This window comes from Vicia villosa, unplaced genomic scaffold (assembly GCF_029867415.1).
Source record: "Vicia villosa cultivar HV-30 ecotype Madison, WI unplaced genomic scaffold, Vvil1.0 ctg.001884F_1_1, whole genome shotgun sequence".
NCBI lineage: Eukaryota > Viridiplantae > Streptophyta > Magnoliopsida > Fabales > Fabaceae > Vicia > Vicia villosa.
In genome coordinates this window covers 38,463-57,818 of record NW_026705763.1, presented here as the reverse complement: position 1 = coordinate 57,818, position 19,356 = coordinate 38,463, and positions in this window count along the sequence as shown.

The following is a 19,356-nucleotide window of genomic DNA, read 5'->3' as shown; positions in this document are numbered from 1 at the left end:
TTTCTACCATATTTTTTTAGACTTCAACACAATTTTGACATAGGTAATAATCAATAAAAAATGGTAGTTTAGGCTAATTCCTTTTGCTTAATTAGAAGTCTTTATCTTCATTAAAAACTCACAAAACGATAGTAGTATTTTTGTTTAGGTTAATTTTTGTACTTGATTTTGATTTTGATTTGTTTCTTATATGCTTTTGTGCTAAATTTTGTATGATTCTTGTGTTATTTTATTACTTAGCTTTTGGCCATATTTTTGGCCTATTTTGTTAACACCATTTTAATACTCCTTTTAGAATCGTTACCATGACTTTAGATTTAGACTCCCTTTGTATAAATAATAACAACTAGGCTTAGAAAATAGGTTAGTCTCCCCTCTTTCATTCTTTTTTCTTTTCAACACCTAAAACATATAAAAATGCTTGAATAAAAATCCCCATAAAAAATACAAAGAAAATACTTAAAACACTAATAATCAAAGTGAAAATTCTTAAAAAGGGAATGGAAGCTTGAACGTCCCTTGCTTAAGGGAATGTTTGAGTGCTTGGATCTCCCTTGCTTAAGGGTCCCATTCAGGCGTAAGTTCCCAAATTCTAAAAAACACAAACCATAGAGCAACTCGAGTTTCCCTTGCTTTAGGGATTTCCTCGAAACGCTCAAACTCTCTCTCTCTTCTCTCTCCTTTCTTAAGGGCATTATTATCTCCGCTCTATTGCATCCTAGGTCGATCCCTTATGCAAGAGCGCGAGCGTTAACTCCGCCCAACTAAAAAACACAAAAACAAACAAAAACTATGGAGCCGAACTACGGCGCTCTGATTCCTGAAAAGGATACGTAGGCATCAAGTCGCGGGGCTTGAACGAGCACATTTGTAAATATTTCCTTCTTTTCCCCGTATTTCTTTTGCATTCATTTGCATGTAGACATAGACATAGTACACACCCTTTAGATAGAAACAAACATAGGTGGATACCATCGAGTACGATGGGCGCGAGGGGTGCTAATACCTTCCCCTCGCGTAACCGACTCCCGTACCTTGATTCTCTGGTCGCAAGACCCTGTTCCTTCCTTTGTTAGGTTTTCTGATATTCCTTTCCCTTATGGCATAAATATATTGGTGGCGACTCTGTTCATTTTTCGCGAGCGTGCGACAGCTGGCGACTCTGCTGGGGATGTTGGTAGACCTGTGCTGGTCCATTCTTAGCGAGTCGATCCTAGCCTTTGTTTGTTTTATTTTACTGGGTGTTTATTTGTCTTTTATGTCTATATGTTGCATATATGTTTGCATGTCTATTTCCTGCTTGCATATCATGTTTGTTTCTGCTTGCACATCATGCATCTGGACTATATTATGGGTCCCCGTGGGGACCACATATTTTTCTGCTTTGTTTTGCAGGTGGGGGGTTTTTGTGAGGTAAAAGGCCCACTACCCAGGCCAGTGACACATAGGATTAGCGTGGATGCTCATGTTGACTCCCGTGGCTCTTGCTACGATCGAGCTCGACATGGGGTACCACAACTGGGCGAGTTTCTTTCATGGAACACTGTGTCTGGCACGCTTGTTGCCTCAAACACTTTGTACCCCATGGGAACTGTAGACCCTAGTGACCATTAGGGACCACTTGTCCGTGTCTAGACTTCATACCCGTGAGACTGGGGTGGGACAGGAAACCTTGACTCCTACATACCATTGCTTCTTCAGAGTTGAGGTTGGACCTTTATTTGGTCTGTTCTCATAGTGCTTGATATTCTGGTATTGAAAAAGGCGTCGAACCTTTGATCCTGTGACATTTGGCCTGTATAGAGGTTTCACATCAGTTATTCAGAGGATTGTACAGATGCTGCTAAGATTATATGGACCTTGATCCCATGCTTTTGCATTGCATAACATCATTGCTTTATCCACTTCATTTATGGGGGATCCTAAAGTCTATTTCCAAAAAAAAAGAGAAAAAAGAAAAAGGAAATAGAAAAGCAGAAAAAAGAAAAGAAAATATACTCCATATAAAACAAAGCTTGGATTCCAAAAGAAAAAAGAAAAAGGAAAGTGTGAAAAGACTTTAGGATTCTCCATAAATGAAACATGCATCCATACTATCATGCATTTCATGTTTCTCTCAAAAGCATATGGGGCCCTTTCTACTCAGATTCTGACTTCAGCAACAAAATTGACTTCTCACCGCTATGTGCTTGAAAGTTAACAATGGAACCACTTCGTGGGGTTGACAAGAAGAATTGAGACAAGTTCCTCAGAGGCCGAATGTCAATGTTAATCTCATCCATGAGAAGGTCTTATGAATCAGAATGTTTGAAGTAGTGTTGAGATTCCTATTCTTGGTGAGGAGAATTCACATCATTGAAGTCTTCAAGTTTCCGAGTATTGAATTTGACAAAAGGTTTCACCTCTTGGAGAAAAGATTGAAATCCATAAAAAAGTCGTGACTCCACTGATTCAGATGTTGTTGGTTTGTGCCTAATTCCTGATATCAAGAAATGCAAGGATCATCCACTCTCACTCCTAATGCTGGACATGCAAGCCGAAGTGATAATCATCTCTTGCACATATGTGGAAATTGCTTGGGGCTCCCGCACGAGGGATAAGCAAGACACACTCTTATCTTGAGCATTGCGCCATATTCGCATTGCTCGAATCCCTAAAAGCGTTACAAATTCCTGGATGACTTTGTCAAAATCTTCTTCCAAGTGGTAATCAAGAGTGTTCTACACAACGCTTCTCTTTCTCAAGGTTTTGCTTCATACCCCAGTTGCCTCTTCTCGGAATTTCCCTCTCCTTGGCCTTCGTTTGTTAACAGAAACAAGAGGAATATGAGAAATAAATTGACGTGATTCTATTGCCTTGTTCTCATTCGCTTCCCTGTTTGTTGGAACTTCAATTGGTTAAGATTCTAGTATTGGGTCTTCTTCACCACAAGTAGCTCTCTTGAGTTTGATGATCATACAAGATTCTTTCCATTTATGATGGCGATTACTACTCTAGCAATTATGCTTGGGGCTCCCGCACGAGGGATAAGCAAGACGTACTCTTATCTTGAGCATTGCATCACTCGCATTGCTCGAATCCCTAAAGCAAGGCAAAAGTTTACGACTCATGGGTGACTTCGTTGGAGTTCTCTTTTGGAGTAATCTGAAGTGTTTGGAAAGAACTGCAAAAAGTATTCAAGAGTAATAAGTTCAAACGGAGCCAAGTCTCCTCAACAATGGCATTCATTTAGTTTCTTTAATGCATTCTCATTTGTAACATTTCATTGTTTGTTTAAGCATCAATAGCATGTAAAAACTTGTTAATTTCTGAATGAAAATCATAATACATTGTTTATGTTTGTCTTGAAGTAACCCATTCGTTAGCACTCATAAAATGTTTTTGGCATTACGATACCAACTTTACTAATTGTTTGCTTAGGAAAAAAGCTGAGGGAGAATGATGAAAGATAAAAACGCAAAAATCTCTAATCATGTGTTTTTGAATAAAAAACCCTACTGAGGATGTACAGGCATTATTTCAAATCCCCAAACACCGGAGATAGAAGGGAGATAGACCATCGTCAACCCCTTTGAGCCTTGAAGTAGGAGTTTCTTTTTTAATCATAAAGACCCTTATTTTAACCTTGGGACAGGGTAGTGTTCATTTAACTTGATCGAGCTTTCAAAACTCACCAAAAGGGTGTGCACCTAAGGATACAACAATGGTTATCCTTCAAAAGGTTGAGGAATGTCAAAACCGCAATGATTATCCTCATTCCATCAAGAGACCAAGAGATGACGATACCACAATGGTAATCCTTCATCAAATCAAAGGAGTGAGGCAGTCGCAATCACCTCCAACGAATCAAAGACTATGCGAAGTCACACGACTTGTTCAAAAAAAAAGAGCAAAAGAAATGGCGAAAAAAATAGTAAAAAAAAAAAAGAATTGTGCAAAAAAAAAAGAGAAAATGATCTGAAAAATGCCGAGCAAAAAAGTCGTGTGATTAATCAATCAGAAGAATAAGAAAGTGAGTGACTGTCGTGTCCAAAAAACTTCATTGATTCCTCAACTATTCCAAATTCCTTGTGAGGGATGAACACTCGTGACGAGTTAACTGAACTTAGGACTGGAGAACATCACGAAGGGGGTGGGTACAAATAATTTTGAGCCTAAAAATCCTTTGTTTTCTAAAAACCGTGAACCCGGCCAAATTACAACCCTTAAAAGTCCTAATTGAAGTAGGGTTTATTTTGAAAGCGCACTTCGATGAGATAGCATTTAACTGACTCCCAATGAAGCGTGACACATATCCATGTTGGTATCGTATGCTTGCTTTATCTTCCATATGCAAAAATCGAGGTTGTGTCAACTAGTGATTCGGTCACAAGAGGTCGCAACCTCATTTCAATAAAAAGTTTCTTTAAACTTCAAGACTAACATAGGCTTTGCATTAGAATCATCATTCTTAGAATTAACATTCTTTTGCATACAAAACATGTGCTTAACGTCAAGGAAGTTACCATGATGAGAATCAGTGAGTAACTTGATCATGTCAAAGTACAAGAGACTTGAGAACTCCGAGAAAGAAAAGCTAATCATCTCAAATGTTGACCATCAAGGAGCAGATTCTCTAAAAACTCCGTTGGGCATGAATAGTAATGCTTTCTTTGATTACCATGAGGGGAAGAGTTTGAAGACTCCGTTGAGCGTGGTAAAGTTGTTTCCATGTTTGTTTGACTTCAAAACAAAGAAAGCTTGAGGATTCTAGTAAGATGTACCTAATCAGGGGCAATTGAATCGAGGTTTGACCTCTCAAATTTGGCATATCTGGGGCAATCAAGTCGAGGAATCTCTCTCAAATCCAACCAATCTGGGGCAGTTACGTCGAGATTTGAAAAATCTCTCCAAAGATCCATTGGGGCAAATTCCTCCATAAGTCATGAAGCTTGGGGCACAATTCTGAGTTTTTTGTCGCTTCTCGACCATAGGAGTTTATTTCTCCTAGAAATTTGGTCTCTCCCCAAGCATAGAAGTTTATTTCTCCTGAGAGTTGTTCCATTTCTCCAACCTGGTGCCCTTATTCGGATACTCCCCAACCTGGTGAATCGAGGGAATCTCCTCAAGTTGAAAATCTTCCAAGCAGTGGCACATGGTGAGAAGTCAGAAATTATTCTTCAAGTCAAAGAGTGTGCCCTTACAAGTCAAAGTCCAATATCTTTTGGCACCTCCACATGGTCCTTAACACTAAGGGGATTCTCCCTGGTGTTTACCTCACTAATGCCTTTATTTGGCACTCTGCATATAGCGTTCAGTGCATATAACATTGCATCCTCAAAAGCGTAGCATATCCGTCAAAGCGGATCATTACGCCATAGAAAAATTCAAACATGCATACAAAGCATAAGCCAGATAATACAAATCAGCACTCAATCAAGACGATGATACTTCCCCACAAAAAATGTTATCCTTACAAACTCCGATTGATATCTGTTACTACATCACAATTCTCCTCAAACCATGGTGCCAATACCTGGTATTCTCAATCCCCAAAAGAAATCTTATCTTCTCTCTCCTGTCCTTTTTCGTCAGAATCGTGTCTCCGAGGTTATTTCCCGTGTGCTGCGTGAAGATTAGAGTGTGAGTGAGGGTGGGCATTCAACCCACCTCATTTTTCAATCATTTGAATAACCATACTTGGTGTGTGGCAATTCGAACGATTGCCGCTCTTGATGAGTTACACCCCGCCTTTGGCCTGAGGGATTAATGTAATTCTTATGCTTCGTGAGCATCGATATTCCCGTAATCCCCAGTGGTTACTATCGCCTTCTTGTCGAGTCTAGTCGTCTCTAGTCTTGTGATAGTTATTTCCCGTATGTTGCGTGCAAATTAGAGTGCGAATGAGGGTGGGCATTCAACCCATCTCATTTTTCAATCGTTTGAATAACCATACTTGGTGTGTGGTAATTCGAACGATTGCCACTCTTGAAGAGTTACACCTCGCCTTTGGCCTGAGGGATTAATGTAATTCTTATGCTTCACAAGCATCAACATCTTCGTGATTATGTCTTTTGGGTCGAGTCTAGTCGTCACTAGTCTCCGTGGTCCCTTCCCCTCGAACGGGAAAACTTTTAGATCCAACCCCCGTGTTGTGTATCCTTTGCCTTCTGTTCTGGCAAACCATTTCAAAACTAATCCCCAATCCCTAACCTCAGTGTTGATAATAATTCTTTCTTCCCTTGACCTCAGTGTCGATACCTTTCTTTTCCAACCTCAATGTTGATGTCTATCCTTTCCTTGTCCAACCTCAGTGTTGATGCCTATCATTCCTTCGCCGACCTCTGCGTCGATGCCAATCGTCATTCACAACCTCAGTGTTGATGTTTATCTTTTCTCGTCCCAACCTCAGTGTTGATGTCCTCGACCTCAGTGTCGACGCCTTTCCTTTCACAACCTCAGTGTTGACGTCCCCCAACCTCAGCGTTGATGTCCTCCAACCCCAGTGTTGATGTGTATCCTTTCTTTCAATTGTTATGGATCGTAGGTCCGTTGACCTTATCCTCATCTTTTTCATTTCTTGTGGATCGTAGGTCCGTTGACCTTATCCTCATCTTTTTCATTTTTTGTGGATTGTAGGTCCGTTGAACTTATCCCCATATTTTTCATTCTTGTGGATCGTAGGTCCGTTGACCTTATCCTCATCTTTTTCATTTCTTGTGGATCGTAGGTCCGTTGACCTTATCCTCATCTTTTTCATTTCTTGTGGATCGTAGGTCCGTTGACCTTATCCTCATCTTTTTCATTTTTTGTGGATCGTAGGTCCGTTGACCTTATCCCCATATTTTTCATTCTTGTGGATCGTAGGTCCGTTGACCTTATCCTCATCTTTTTCATTTCTTGTGGATCGTAGGTCCGTTGACCTTATCCTCATCTTTTTCATTTCTTGTGGATCGTAGGTCCGTTGACCTTATCCTCATCTTTTTCATTTCTTGTGGATCGTAGGTCCGTTGACCTTATCCACATCTTTTTCATTCTTGTGGATCGTAGGTCCGTTGACCTTATCCCCATTTTTTTCATTCTTGTGGATCGTAGGTCCGTTGACCTTATCCTCATCTTTTTCATTTCTTGTGGATCGTAGGTCCGTTGACCTTATCCTCATCTTTTTCATTTATTGTGGATCGTAGGTCCGTTGACCTTATCCCCATCTTTTTCATTCTTGTGGATCGTAGGTCCGTTGACCTTATCCTCATCTTTTTTATTTCTTGTGGATCGTAGGTCCGTGGACCTTATTTTCATCTTTTTCAATTCTTGTGGGTCGTAGTTCAGTTGACCTTACCCTAGTTTCGAGTCACGGATCGTAGGTCCTACCTTTCCATCAAACCCGTATTTTCCAACCACAGTTTCATACAACAATCATTTCCATTGAGAACCTTGTATTGGCACCTTGGCTACGTTACAAGCTACCGCATTTCAACCCCTTACCATAAACTCTCCACCAGAAAAAAGAAAAAAAATTCTCTTTCCCCAGCAGATATCAAAACAAAAATAAGGATAACACTTACACCATCTTCTCTTCAGGAAAAATTTCTGGTCTTGGTATTTAATCTTCTTCCACCTCGAATGTTCGAAAGGCTAACGCCAATCTCACCTTCAGGTATAAGACGATTAAATAGGGGCAGCTGTCATACCCCAAATTTGTCCTACCCTTTAATTTCTAATTGGCTTTAGACTTTGCATTCATGTACATACCTTCCATTAGGTCATCTAACTCATCATGCATCATTAATCAATAATTTGGAACATGGGATCAGAGGTCTTCTAGTAAATTAGGGTTTCATTGGTTTGAGACTCCTACTTTAGATAAACTTGTTTCAACGGGTTCTTCTGTGATTGGAATTAGGGTTCTGGTTCATGGATATTGTGAATTTCCCCCCATCATCAAGCTTCAAAGTTATTCTTCATCCATATTCAGTAAATTCAATGATTAAGGGTTTTATTTCCCTATTTTTTGTGGTGATTCAAAGGATACTGCTCATTAGTGGAACTATAAGTCATTGACATTGGGGTTCATGCAAGAATTTGGACATATATAGTGTAATTGGGATTTTGTGCAAGAATTAGGTGAAATACGGTGGAACCTGTGAATCATTTCAAGGTTAGAGAGTATGTGGCAAGATTTAGACTCTTGGGTCAAAGTCAAACAAGGAAGGTTCTCTACCGTGATCACTTGATATACAAGAAGCAAGATAGTTAAAATGGAGTCTCTAGGACCATAGAATCTTTGAATTAAAGAAAAAAACAAAACAAGAAGGCAAGCTTCATCCAACTTCATTCAAAGTTCAATTATAAGTCAAACTCAAATTCATTACACTACACTTCATATCAAAAATCCAAATCCATTACAAAATTTATTTCCAAACATGGAGATATGTTACAAAAAATAAAATTACAAAAATTGGCAGTTGACTTTTTGGGTCAACAGTTGACTTTGGTCAACTGTTGACCATTGACCTCAGATACTTGACTTTGACTCCATGTATTCTAGTCCCTCCTAAAACTATCTCTCTTCATCTTGAATGGTGACCTTCATTTTCATTCACGTCCAAGAAAGTCTCAAGTTCTCCAAACCATGCTTAATCCTTTGCATAACTTGCGTCTTCCATGATAGTCTTACAATCCATGCGCCAAGAGATGTCACCCTGAAACATATGGCCTCATCAGTATACAACAATGCCCCTGCAACAATTTCATACACATTCATTTCAAATCACACACGCCACATGCTGTCAATTCAAAACATCCATGTTCAAATTAACTATCACTAATACCTGCAGCATTCAGATAAAAAACTCAACAGAACAGGAAAGTGAGAAGAGCAGCCCCTACAGAACCTGCAGAACAAATAAACCATATCAGAAATTCTACTAACAGTTTCAAACAGTTCAGAACCTATCCTAACAGCTACTAATCCAATTCAAACCAACATCAAAATCATAATGTAGAAATCCATACACAGTTCAGCATCGAAAACAAAGGAAAAAACCTGTAGTTAACCACTTACAAACAGCAAACCAGTTATTCTCATCCAATAAACATACAGTTCAAAAGAAAACTATTTCTAACTGTTATCCCAAACATCCAGCCCTGTACATTTCAAACTTGATTCAACAAAACCAAAAAAAAAACATTCTAACATCCTACTAGTCATAATAAACTCATACATCAACCATCACAGTCCTAATCCTACCATCAATACTCAAAAACAGTATGTAACCATTAGTACCATACTTTAAAACCAATACTACCTCAAAACAGTCTTAGCTCAGCCCTTCATGTCAACTTCTGGCTGTACCGAAACCTTCGTATACCTCTCCGCGACCTAGTCCCTGTCTTGTACATTGCAGCCCATCAACCTGTCACCATCTGCAAATGATACCGGCCTTGCAATCCGAAATCTACCAAGCTGCCTTCATGATCTCCACTTTGCCCCCATTACACTTCTTTGCTACCAATATTAGACCTGCAAATAACACATATGCAATATCACAACCGGTCCCAAATACTACCAAGAATCACTAACAGTAGCAGAGAAAGCCACAAAATTTCAATACCAAGTCAGTTTCAAAACCATATAATATATTCAACTCAGACCAGCCTAAGCCTTTCACACTGCATCATGAAAACTAACCTGTCATTGACTAACATCCAAACAAATCACAACAGTCAACCAAACCTATCAGTAACTAACTAATTCCTAACAGTTACTTAACAAACTCCAACAGAAAAAACAGAAGTAACAAACTTTATAACTAACCCAATCAGCCTCTAACCGAAACAAAATCTCACCATTGAAGTTCATAACAGAAAATCATCATCTAACGGCCCTCAATCCTCACTCTCTAACTGAATCTCGGAACCTCAATCTATATAAACAGATAATCACCACACTTCTCATTCACCACCATTCCTCCTCAACTCCATTCTCCATCTACACCTCTCAATCACTCTCACTCTCTGCAAACTCATGCTCAGTTCTCACCTTCACCATTCATTCGTCTACTGCAAATACACGCCATGAGCTTCATTCACCTTCACCACTCTCGCTCAATTCTCAGCAACCTTTCAATCATCTTCACCCTACACTCAGAGCTCTTACCTTCAATCTCCATTAAAGCTTCTCGTTGAAGCTTTAATGGAGCGAGCTTAACCACGTTCTCCTACTCAATCTCTCAGCCTCACTCTCGTACAACAATAAACACACACAAAGAAATCTCCAGAACAGAAGAAGAAGAATAGCAGAGGAAAAGAGCGCAAGGCGAATAAAAGGGGAGAATAGCGTCATTACCTGAGTTTCGCGGTGGTCGGGAATCTCCGCCGCCGCGCCGGAAGCTCAAATCGCTTCAAACAGGTTCTTTAAATGCACTTATAGCTCTTAAACCTTGTGCTTCCATTCTCTTGTAGATCCTAACACTCTGATTTCGCGAATCCATGCTCGAATGTTCGAAGTTCAACTTTTAGGGCTTCCGATTCCCTTCTTTGATTCGGTTGAGTGAAGGAGATTCAATAGAACCTAGACTCGTACTCGCGTTTAGGATCAGAAATAGAATGAGATTCGTGTTTAGGCTTTGATGATTGAAAGAACGAAAGCGGTGGTCCACGGCGGCGTTGCCCGCCGGGAATCGCACACGAGAGAGAACGTTGGAGGAGAGTTGAATCTGAAAGGAGATCTCAAAGGTCACATACGTATAGCCCAAAACGCACCGTTTCTTTCCATTTTTCTTCTTTGATTTTTTTAATTTTCTTATCTTCTTTTAAAAACAATATTTGAATTGTTAAAAAATTGAATAATAATAATAAAACCTCAATCTGAATCAGTCGGAATAAAAAACCCCTTGGGCCAATTTGCTAGCGTAACACCCCCTTTAGGCCCATCCCCCTCTTCTGCCATAAAAAACTACAAGAAATAGTAATATCCTGGGCCTGCCTCAATGGGCCTAGCGCCCTTGTTGCTATTCACCACCACAGATTCAATTCACACCCCTGTTTCCATTTTTTTACTAGAATTTAGATTTTACTTAGTTTTTTACTAATTTCCTTTAGACAATAAAAATACTAATTTTCTACCATATTCTTTTAGACTTCAACACAATTTTGACATAGGTAATAATCAATAAAAATGGTAGTTTAGGTTAATTCCTTTTGCTTAATTAGAAGTCTTTATCTTCATTAAAAACTCACAAAACGATAGTAGTATTTTTGTTTAGGTTAATTTTTGTACTTGATTTTGATTTTGATTTGTTTCTTATATGCTTTTGTGCTAAATTTTGTATGATTCTTGTGTTATTTTATTACTTAGCTTTTGGCCATATTTTTGGCCTATTTTGTTAACACCATTTTAATACTCCTTTTAGAATCGTTACCATGACTTTAGATTTAGACTCCCTTTGTATAAATAATAACAACTAGGCTTAGAAAATAGGTTAGTCTCCCCTCTTTCATTCTTTTTTCTTTTCAACACCTAAAACATATAAAAATGCTTGAATAAAAATCCCCATAAAAAATACAAAGAAAATACTTAAAACACTAATAATCAAAGTGAAAATTCTTAAAAAGGGAATGGAAGCTTGAACGTCCCTTGCTTAAGGGAATGTTTGAGTGCTTGGATCTCCCTTGCTTAAGGGTCCCATTCAGGCGTAAGTTCCCAAATTCTAAAAAACACAAACCATAGAGCAACTCGAGTTTCCCTTGCTTTAGGGATTTCCTCGAAACGCTCAAACTCTCTCTCTTCTCTCTCCTTTCTTAAGGGCATTATTATCTCCGCTCTATTGCATCCTAGGTCGATCCCTTATGCAAGAGCGCGAGCGTTAACTCCGCCCAACTAAAAAACACAAAAACAAACAAAAACTATAGAGTCGAACTACGGCGCTCTGATTCCTGAAAAGGATACGTAGGCATCAAGTTGCGGGGCTTGAACGAGCACATTTGTAAATATTTCCTTCTTTTCCCCGTATTTCTTTTGCATTCATTTGCATGTAGACATAGACATAGTACAAACCCTTTAGATAGAAACAAACATAGGTGGATACCATCGAGTACGATGGGCGCGAGGGGTGCTAATACCTTCCCCTCGCGTAACCGACTCCCGTACCTTGATTCTCTGGTCGCAAGACCCTGTTCCTTCCTTTGTTAGGTTTTCTGATATTCCTTTCCCTTATGGCATAAATATATTGGTGGCGACTCTGTTCATTTTTCGCGAGCGTGCGACAGCTGGCGACTCTGCTGGGGATGTTGGTAGACCTGTGCTGGTCCATTCTTAGCGAGTCGATCCTAGCCTTTGTTTGTTTTATTTTACTGGGTGTTTATTTGTCTTTTATGTCTATATGTTGCATATATGTTTGCATGTCTATTTCCTGCTTGCATATCATGTTTGTTTCTGCTTGCACATCATGCATCTGGACTATATTATGGGTTCCCGTGGGGACCACATATTTTTCTGCTTTGTTTTGCAGGTGGGGGGTTTTTGTGAGGTAAAAGGCCCACTACCCAGGCCAGTGACACATAGGATTAGCGTGGATGCTCATGTTGACTCCCGTGGCTCTTGCTACGATCGAGCTCGACATGGGGTACCACAACTGGGCGAGGTTCTTTCATGGAACACTGTGTCTGGCACGCTTGTTGCCTCAAACACTTTGTACCCCATGGGAACTGTAGACCCTAGTGACCATTAGGGACCACTTGTCCGTGTCTAGACTTCATACCCGTGAGACTGGGGTGGGACAGGAAACCTTGACTCCTACATACCATTGCTTCTTCAGAGTTGAGGTCGGACCTTTATTTGGTCTGTTCTCATAGTGCTTGATATTCTGGTATTGAAAAAGGCGTCGAACCTTTGATCCTGTGACATTTGGCCTGTATAGAGGTTTCACATCAGTTATTCAGAGGATTGTACAGATGTTGCTAAGATTATATGGACCTTGATCCCATGCTTTTGCATTGCATAACATCATTGCTTTATCCACTTCATTTATGGGGGATCCTAAAGTCTATTTCCAAAAAAAAAGAGAAAAAAGAAAAAGGAAATAGAAAAGCAGAAAAAAGAAAAGAAAATATACTCCATATAAAACAAAGCTTGGATTCCAAAAGAAAAAAGAAAAAGGAAAGTGTGAAAAGACTTTAGGATTCTCCATAAATGAAACATGCATCCATACTATCATGCATTTCATGGTTCTCTCAAAAGCATATGGGGCCCTTTCTACTCAGATTCTGACTTCAGCAACAAAATTGACTTCTCACCGCTATGTGCTTGAAAGTTAACAATGGAACCACTTCGTGGGGTTGACAAGAAGAATTGAGACAAGTTCCTCAGAGGCCGAATGTCAATGTTAATCTCATCCATGAGAAGGTCTTATGAATCAGAATGTTTGAAGTAGTGTTGAGATTCCTATTCTTGGTGAGGAGAATTCACATCATTGAAGTCTTCAAGTTTCCAAGTATTGAATTTGACAAAAGGTTTCACCTCTTGGAGAAAAGATTGAAATCCATAAAAAAGTCGTGACTCCACTGATTCAGATGTTGTTGGTTTGTGCCTAATTCCTGATATCAAGAAATGCAAGGATCATCCACTCTCACTCCTAATGCTGGACATGCAAGCCGAAGTGATAATCATCTCTTGCACATATGTGGAAATTGCTTGGGGCTCCCGCACGAGGGATAAGCAAGACACACTCTTATCTTGAGCATTGCGCCATATTCGCATTGCTCGAATCCCTAAAAGCGTTACAAATTCCTGGATGACTTTGTCAAAATCTTCTTCCAAGTGGTAATCAAGAGTGTTCTACACAACGCTTCTCTTTCTCAAGGTTTTGCTTCATACCCCAGTTGCCTCTTCTCGGAATTTCCCTCTCCTTGGCCTTCGTTTGTTAACAGAAACAAGAGGAATATGAGAAATAAATTGACGTGATTCTATTGCCTTGTTCTCATTCGCTTCCCTGTTTGTTGGAACTTCAATTGGTTAAGATTCTAGTATTGGGTCTTCTTCACCACAAATAGCTCTCTTGAGTTTGATGATCATACAAGATTCTTTCCATTTATGATGGCGATTACTACTCTAGCAACTATGCTTGGGGCTCCCGCACGAGGCATTAGCAAGACGTACTCTTATCTTGAGCATTGCATCACTCGCATTGCTCGAATCCCTAAAGCAAGGCAAAAGTTTACGACTCATGGGTGACTTCGTTGGAGTTCTCTTTTGGAGTAATCTGAAGTGTTTGGAAAGAACTGCAAAAAGTATTCAAGAGCAATAAGTTCAAACGGAGCCAAGTCTCCTCAACAATGGCATTCATTTAGTTTCTTTAATGCATTCTCATTTGTAACTTTTCATTGTTTGTTTAAGCATCAATAGCATGTAAAAACTTGTTAATTTCTGAATGAAAATCATAATACATTGTTTATGTTTGTCTTGAAGTAACCCATTCGTTAGCACTCATAAAATGTTTTTGGCATTACGATACCAACTTTACTAATTGTTTGCTTAGGCAAAAAGCTGAGGGAGAATGATGAAAGATAAAAACGCAAAAATCTCTAATCATGTGTTTTTGAATAAAAAACCCTACTGAGGATGTACAAGCATTATTTCAAATCCCCAAACACCGGAGATAGAAGGGAGATAGACCATCGTCAACCCCTTTGAGCCTTGAAGTAGGAGTTTCTTTTTTAATCATAAAGACCCTTATTTTAACCTTGGGGCAGGGTAGTGTTCATTTAACTTGATCGAGCTTTCAAAACTCACCAAAAGGGTGTGCACCTAAGGATACAACAATGGTTATCCTTCAAAAGGTTGAGGAATGTCAAAACCGCAATGATTATCCTCATTCCATCAAGAGACCAAGAGATGACGATACCACAATGGTAATCCTTCATCAAATCAAAGGAGTGAGGCAGTCGCAATCACCTCCAACGAATCAAAGACTATGCGAAGTCACACGACTTGTTCAAAAAAAAAGAGCAAAAGAAATGGCGAAAAAAATAGTAAACAAAAAAAAGAATTGTGCAAAAAAAGAAAGAGAAAATGATCTGAAAAATGCCGAGCAAAAAAGTCGTGTGATTAATCAATCAGAAGAATAAGAAAGTGAGTGACTGTCGTGTCCAAAAAACTTCATTGATTCCTCAACTATTCCAAATTCCTTGTGAGGGATGAACACTCGTGACGAGTTAACTGAACTTAGGACTGGAGAACATCACGAAGGGGGTGGGTACAAATAATTTTGAGCCTAAAAATCCTTTGTTTTCTAAAAACCGTGAACCCGGCCAAATTACAACCCTTAAAAGTCCTAATTGAAGTAGGGTTTATTTTGAAAGCGCACTTCGATGAGATAGCATTTAACTGACTCCCAATGAAGCGTGACACATATCCATGTTGGTATCGTATGCTTGCTTTATCTTCCATATGCAAAAATCGAGGTTGTGTCAACTAGTGATTCGGTCACAAGAGGTCGCAACCTCATTTCAATAAAAAGTTTCTTTAAACTTCAAGACTAACATAGGCTTTGCATTAGAATCATCATTCTTAGAATTAACATTCTTTTGCATACAAAACATGTGCTTAACGTCAAGGAAGTTACCATGATGAGAATCAGTGAGTAACTTGATCATGTCAAAGTACAAGAGACTTGAGAACTCCGAGAAAGAAAAGCTAATCATCTCAAATGTTGACCATCAAGGAGCAGATTCTCTAAAAACTCCGTTGGGCATGAATAGTAATGCTTTCTTTGATTACCATGAGGGGAAGAGTTTGAAGACTCCGTTGAGCGTGGTAAAGTTGTTTCCATGTTTGTTTGACTTCAAAACAAAGAAAGCTTGAGGATTCTAGTAAGATGTACCTAATCAGGGGCAATTGAATCGAGGTTTGACCTCTCAAATTTGGCATATCTGGGGCAATCAAGTCGAGGAATCTCTCTCAAATCCAACCAATCTGGGGCAGTTACGTCGAGATTTGAAAAATCTCTCCAAAGATCCATTGGGGCAAATTCCTCCATAAGTCATGAAGCTTGGGGCACAATTCTGAGTTTTTTGTCGCTTCTCGACCATAGGAGTTTATTTCTCCTAGAAATTTGGTCTCTCCCCAAGCATAGAAGTTTATTTCTCCTGAGAGTTGTTCCATTTCTCCAACCTGGTGCCCTTATTCGGATAAATGAATTTTATTCTGCACCCAGTCAATTAGCTAGACCTTCAACTTCTCAATTAAGAGAAGAAATAGAAGTTGTTGAAAATATAAGACTCAGTGAAAACAAAATTCCTCATGGTATATATCAAAAACCAAATCCTCCTAGAGTAGAATCACCTACTCCCTCAGATATGGACTTCCCGTTATAATGTTAGATTATTCTCCAGGTAGCAATCTAAGAAACCTTGTCAATGACGAGTTTCAGCATGCTAGATACACCCAATTTAGAGAATGGTTTTTTAAAACGTTTGTCGCACGCTCGCGAAAAATGAACAGAGTCGCCACCAATATATTTATCCCATAAGGGAAAGGAATATCAGAAAACCTAACAAAGGGTAAGAACAAGGTCTTGCGACCAGAGAATCAAGGTACGGGAGTCGGTTACGCAAGGGGAAGGTATTAGCACCCCTCGCGCCCATCGTACTCGATGGTATCCACCTATGTTTGTTTCTATCTAAAGGGTGTGTATCTATGTCTATGTCTAAATGCGAAATGAATGCAGAATGTAGGGAAAATAAAGAATTGTACTCGCACGGGCCCTACCCCGCTGCCTACGTATCCTTTTCAGGAATCAGAGTTACCGTAGCTCGGCTAACGATTTTCTGTTTGTTTTTGTGTTTTTTAGTTGGGCGGAGTTAACGCTCGCGCTCTTGCATAAGGGACAGCCTAGGATGCAATGGAGCGGAGATAACAGTGCCCTTAAGAGAAAGAGATGAGAGAGAGACTTTGAGCGTTTCGAGAAAATCCCTAAAGCAAGGGAAACTCGAGTTACTCTATGGTTTGTGTTTTTTAGAAGTTGGGAACTTACGCCCGAACGGAACCCTAAAGCAAGGGAGGTCCAAGCTCTCGAACGTTCCCTAAAGCAAGGGACGTTCAAGTTTCCATTCCCTTTTTATTAGTCAAAGTATTTATTAGTCATTTTTTAAGAGTTTTCTTTGCATTTTTTATGGGGAATTTATTCAAGTATTTTTATATGTTTTAATGGTTGAAAAGAAAAAGAATGAAAAAGGGAACTAATCCTAATTTCTACATCTATGTTATTCTAATTCTAAAAATCTATTTAAGCATCTCACAATATAGGATAATATTCACAAAAATAAAAGGAACAAAATCTAAACTATTTATGAAAATATTCACAAGCAATTGCATTTTTATTCATGTGAGAAACTAATTTTGAATTAACAAGGAACTATTTATTTATATGGTTTATCAACCAATTAAAACTCAAAGGAAAAAAGTCAATTGAAAGGAAATAATATTCTAAAAACTTCTAATAGAGTGAAAAATGCTTTTGTCAATTTTTATTCAAGGAAAACTCAATTAACATGCAAAAGGAAATAAAGGAAAAGTCAATTTTGTTATTTGTTTTATTATTGACAGGGGGGGGTGCTGAAGTAATTTGCAAAGTGAACCAAAATCAATTAAAAGCAGAACTGGGCTCAAAATAAAGGGGGGTGGGAGTAGCAAGGGCGCTCAGGCCCAATCCAATAGGACGCATGGTGCATCAGCAAAGGTGAGGTGCGGTTCTTGGAAAGAGGAGGGCCCAGCGCATTCATGGCCCGATGTTTTTCTCATTTTCATTTTGCATTACAGTCATTTTATTATATTGCAAAGTTACTCAGCATGTGATTTATTATTATGCTTTTTATTAAACGTGACATGAGCAAGAGAACAGCATATCAATTGGGCAAAGGGAAACTTAAGTAGAATAAGACAAAAGAATAATCACAAGCCAATCACATGCTAGCACGCAGCTTCTCAATCATTTGGATCAACATGAAAATAGCAAAAAGTTTGGAGAATAGACCAATGAATGGGCGCCACACAATGGAGGCGAAACTGGACCATGCATGAACACCACCGGAGCCGGAGATGCTCCGGTCATCTTCCTCCCTTGACATCGTCGCCGGTCCGCCATGAAAACACGCAGAAACTAAAGGATCTTACACGTTTCGACTCGTTTTCCGCCGCTGATCACAGATCCGGCCTCGGATTCTACTAATTTCTCCTCTAACTTCCTAACTGAGCATGAATCTAAAACCCTAACATTCAATGATCTATGCTAAAGCTCAAGATAAACGCATCAATGGAATCCTCACACATTCCGGAATGCATAACCACAAGAAAATCACTCAAATAACCAGGCTATCAACTTAACTGAATTCAAAGAAAAGTAACTTCACACGATAAGCATCATACATTTTCATCAAGCACAGTTATGGTACACGAATTAGCATCATCATGTCGTATGCCTATGGATGCAGAGTGAGTTCGCGAGGCTTACTTGAAGAGATCTTGAACGAAATGATGAGGATGCTTTCCACTAGCTCCCGCTATGCTCGATGATGATGGTGATGCGAAAACCTGATGATAGCAGTGACGCAGGCTACTTGAGGAAGATGATGAAGCTGCAGCGGTAATGGACTAAAGAGGTAGTGAGTTGCAGTGGTGATGGTGGCCGGATGTAGTTGGAGAAGTTAGTTGGGGTGGCCGGAGTTGGTTATGGTGGTCAGTTAGGGTGGCCGGAGTTGGTTACGGTGGCGGTTGGTGGTGGAAGGAATGGAGAAAGAGAATGAGGGAGAGTGAGGAAAGAGGGAGAGTGAAATGAGAGTGAGAGAGAGGAGAGTGTGTGAGTTGTTTGTGAATCGTGACTGTAAGAGAGAATGAATAGTGTGTGTGTGGTTGTTTATATAGGGCAAGAGTGAAGGGAGTGGTGAGGTTTCCATGAGTGTGGGACCTGTGAATGCATCTTGCAGCATAGTTTTCTTATTTTCTCGATGTGGGACTCTTTTATTGTGATTAAGTACTGTATGTTGTGAAGGGCTCTACAACACTTAGGGAACAAGTTTACCACATGGAGCAAAGTTCTTTCATTCCTTTTCCATAACTCAGCCATTTGCATGGCTATGTATGGCAAATGAGATAATATGTGTGGTTCCAAATGGGTAACATGCTACAGCAGGCCTCTCTTCCTTTGCATGGCTATGCATTGAGTTTTGGTAAGCAAACTAATCCCCTATGCCCTCTTCATGCATACATATCTCTTGCCATGGGTCATCAATGGACTTATTCTTGGGCTCATTGAGAAGTGCACGTGGAATGGATGACATTTGATGTTGGGAGTATCTTGAATTGTCATCTGGAAATGGGAT